Here is a 5,118-nt window from a genome sequence, read left to right as displayed (position 1 = left end):
ATTTTAAGTTGCTAATTATTGTGAGTTATAGTATGTTTTATGTAATTTTCATATATATTACTCGCTTTGTCCTGATTTATGTGATACAAATGAAATTTCAAAAGTCAATGAATTTTTTATAAGTTTTTTTTATATTAACTTGTTAATTATTGTGATTTATAATATATTTACGTAAAACATACTCTAAATAAAAATAATTAGCAACTTAAAATATATAAAAACATACTAAAAAATTGATCAACTTCAAATTTCATATGTACCACATAAATTGAAACAGAAACAGTAACATATATTGGGCCCCGTGCTAGCACGGGATCCCATATCTAGTTGTTAAAATATATCTAACAATCAATCTGCAAGTGTATGTCTCTCTCAATTCTAAACTATAATATTCCAAATAATTATTATCGTATTAATATGGAGTATTATTACTTTCAAATTTATTGCACATTAAAATTAGGATAAATAACTTACTATTATATAAAGCAATATTATATATTGTATATTGTAATTGACAAATTTATTATATTTAATTTACAATAAAATAAAATAAAAATTATCCAATGGTTCCCTCTGTCAGTTGAAGATTATTTCTTGTTGCCTTTGATGCAAAAAGTGTAAAACTTTATAGTAGCATCTTGTCCTTAGATGTTGCGTCTTGTATTTGGAAAAATAACTATTTAAATATATTAAAATAAGCAACAATAAATATATTTATACATATATTTGTAAATCATTTGAACTTCTACTCAACCAAACAAATTTCCGTCACCATCATTGACCTTCATTCTTCATATCTTGATGAATTTGTACCAAATTAATATGACTTTTCTCTTTGGTAAATCTTGTATATTGCCTTTAAACATTCTTTTGATCTTGACGGACATGTGTTTGACTATCATGACACAAGAAGAAATGTTGAACAATGTATATCTATGATCTTCATCAAAATGATGGTCATAAATTGTCACATCACTTATTTTATGTCATTTCTTTTGATTATTAACATCATGAATGATAAAGAAAATGAAGGGAAATTTTTTAAAAAGAGAAGATATATACTTTGATTAAAAAAGAAGGAGAAAATGAATATGAGTAGCTAACAACTCCATAGATGATTGTTATTTATAGATTGACTAGCTTTTCAACATGTGTGTTGCACGTGATTATCAATTCAGAAAATTTAAGTGAAGATTTGAATATAATAAGTTTCACACAAAATAATATTGCAGATTCTTTTGTGAATGTTCAGTGTGGATCATCATATCTATTTCTTATTCACACGAACCTATGAAGATGGTCAATGAAAAATTTAATTAGTTAATATATATATATATATATCAATTTGATGAGGTTCAATCATGTAATTAGTCGTATCTCACTAATATTACCTTATAGACGATATTTATTGTGTATTTTTCTTTTCATCTAACCCGATGTGTTTTGCACGTGTATTCCACTTAATCTGCTTAGATGTCATATGAACATGTAGAGAACAACTACATTTTATTTTTTAGAACTATTTTTGTATATTAATATTTATTTTATAAGTTATAACATAATAGATGACTTTCTTTTTGTTGGTTCTCATATTTGACTTCTCCATTGTCTTTATACACAAATCAAAGCTAGTTATCTGACTGTCCATAGATAACGGAGAAATGTTTCCTTTTTCTTTTACCGAAAAAACTAAAAGTTAAAATTAAATTAAAAATTAAAATTAAAGAATATATTCTATCTGTGAAATCATATATATAATCACATGTTTATCTTACACACAACAAAGATATAGTTCATATACTTGTAAACAATTTTCAATTTATTCAACCAAGCATGATTCGTCCAAGGAAAAATAACAACACTATGTTATCACTTATATAGGGGCGGTATAATAATATGAAAAATTATTGGTCAAAAGTTAATAAGGTGAAAGATAGAAATAATTAATGTAATAACTATGAAAATTCATAATATTATAACTAACGAATGTAAAAGAGTGTGAATAACATTTGCAATAATTAGTAATAAGTAAGAGAATTTATAATGTTTTAACTAAAGAATTAATGTGCAATAGATGAATTTCTAATATATTTTATACTTACATAAATAAATAGGACTTTTAATTAATGTTACTATTTTTTTATAGTTATTAGATTTTAATTTAGTGTAGGGACAAAATGAAAATGTTTAATCCATATTACTAAATATAAAATTTATTTTGTTACTGATAAATTTTAAATGATTCATATATATTCACATATTTTGGAAAGTTTTAAAATAATATATTTTGAGGTTAGAAGATCTTGTTAACTTGATAATACATTTGTGACATATATAAATATCTACATATATGTATACTAGTTTCACGGCACGTGCGTTGCACGTGTGCATCATATATCATATAGTATACGAGATTGTAAAATAGAATAAGTATTACTAAATTAAAGTTTTTAGTGAATAATTATAACTGAAAGAATATTGGACAAGTGCTTTTAAATGATTAATATAGATTTCATAGAGTTAATTGTTTTTTGAGACAAAAATGACCAAATATCATTGAAATATTTCAAAATGCATTCAAAAAATTTAAATATGGGGAGAAAGTAATATTTCTTAAGTAATATTGTTCTTTACTCAATTTGGTAAACAAACTTAACCAACAAAACAGAAAAATAATATCAAGATAAAAAAAATGGTCAGCAATAACTTTTCCTATTGAGGTTATCATTGTAAATGATGAACACCATTTAAGTACAATTATTCTCTTAGATATTAATTATTGAAATTTAATATGTGCATGACACTAAGAACGATTGTCGTAAATAATTTAATATATTTTATATTTAAACGTGATATAACTTTTACAAAATATTATTATTCAATTAATATTTGAGTAAGGCTATGATATAGATGTAATTTATAAAATAGAAAGTGTACTTACATAGTGAATGTCAATACTTTTATAAGTAGAATGTTATAGAGAAAAATAGATTACGTCAATAATTAGTTCTAAAGAAAATTATCATATAGATGTTGTCTTATGAGAGTATCTGTATCTTATTGATGTTCTATCGTGATATAAAACATTAAACTTTTTCAATTAAAAAATTTAAAGATGAATCAAATCTAAAGTATTCTTTATAGAATCTTTAATTTGCTTTAAGATCATTTTATGATTAATCACTATTTTCTTATCATTTTTATATAGCTAGAAAAGAGTGTATCTCTTGACATAACATTTTCTTAGATCAAAATGATCACAAAATAACAAGAAATTCATACTTATAAAAAATCATACTCAACATAAATATAAAAAAGTAAAAATATGTGGATCAATTCATAGCCAATGAAGAAGGAAGGATAAAATATATGTTAATGATATATTCACGCTAGTGTTTCATTTGATTGAAATCTCTTGCCACCAACACTTTACTTTCTCCGTTCAGTTTTACTTACATAGCTATTAAACATAAGTATTATCATGGTTATATTATCATATTATAAGTAAAAGTGAAAATCTATTTTTGAAGCAATAGACTTAACATCAAAACTACTAATTCAATGGACTACGTTGATGTCGGATGTTTTAGCAAAATTAGGAAGAAACTCCTTCATTTGATGTTTAAGAATAAGAAATGGAAATACAAATAAGAAATATCTTACCCCAATCATGTGCCTTATTTGTATTTGTTTATTATTAACGTCTCTCCCACATCTTTATCTAATTTTTTATTAGAAAAAATAATCAACAATGTGTGTATTTAAATTTTCCCTCGAATGAAAACACAAAAGAAATTTTTCAATAAATAAAAAAAGAAAAAAAATGAAAATTCTCGTGCACTATATGTAACATCTCGCACTTAGAAACGACTATAAAGAGTTTAAAATATGAAAATATTGATTTTTGGAAAGAATAAGGAAATCTGGAAATTTTGTCTAAGTTAAGAAAGTGAGTTTTTTCAAACGGCCATAACTCCTAGCTCAGGTGGATTTAGGAGCAGATCTTGATATGGTTGGAAATCCCTTGGAGAGATCTTTCCAACGCCGCCGAGATTGCACGATTTCGACATCGTATGAGTGAGATATGCCTTTCGGAAGTTGGGCTGTTGGATTGAGGAAAGTCCCAATCCGGATTTAGGGAAGGGCAAAGTAGTCTTTTCTCTAATTAATTTCCTAATTTGATTTTAGGGATTTATTGGGGTAAAAACATGACTTAGTCAGTTCGGAGAATTGAGAATAACGCTTAGGGCTTGGAGAAGAGACAAAAGAAGAAAGAAAGGGAGAAAAAGGCAAGAATTCGTCAAGATCATCCAAGCTTGCGAGTGGAATTCGTCGGGGGTGATCCCTATTAAAGTATGTGAGATCTTTTAGTGATGGGTTAGTTCACACACACACCAACTTGTTTCAATTCAGCAAATTTGGAGTTGTTTAAATGTTAAGAAAGTGAAGTTTTTGAAGAACATTGTTGGATTCTTGTTGGTTGATTGTTGAATGCCTAGTGTACCGGAAGAGAAAAGTCGGAAGTCGCTGGGCAAAAGGGCTGGGGCGCCGCGCCTGCCAGAGCGCCACAAAAACTTCTCTGAAGTTTGGCCTCTGGCGTGTTGCGCCAGCCAGACTTCTCTGAAGTTTGAGGGCTGACGCCCCGCGCCTCTCAGAGCGCCAGGGACGCCAGTTCTCCCCATTCGTTCCCCACCTTTTCGTACTTGTTCCTAAGCGATATACCGATGTTTTCTAGTTGTTTCCAACACTCTAAGGTACATTTAAACATCATGAAATCATCCGTAAACATGAGATCATGAACCTTGAATCCATAATCCAATTCAAGGAAAGTTAAGATCAAAGTCAAAGAAGTTAAGAGTCAAGTCTAGAAGTTAAGAAGCAAGTTAAAACAAGGTTTCTTAAAGTTTTCAAGAGTCTTTATCAAACGTTTAAACTTCGTTTTTAGGCTCAAGTTTCAAGTTAAGCAAAAAGTAGAGAGTTGAGTTCATTTCTCAAAAAGCTATAAGGGGACTAAGTATTCCCAAAAAAGGGAACATCAATTCCAAGAGAGCTTTTAAGCTAAGTTTTGAGAAATTATCTTAAACCAAAGAAAGAAGTTGTTTTAAAACATATGAGCTA

This window comes from Solanum tuberosum, unplaced genomic scaffold (assembly GCF_000226075.1).
Source record: "Solanum tuberosum cultivar DM 1-3 516 R44 unplaced genomic scaffold, SolTub_3.0 scf00237, whole genome shotgun sequence".
Classification (NCBI taxonomy): Eukaryota; Viridiplantae; Streptophyta; class Magnoliopsida; order Solanales; family Solanaceae; genus Solanum; species Solanum tuberosum.
This window is presented reverse-complemented; position numbering follows the sequence as displayed.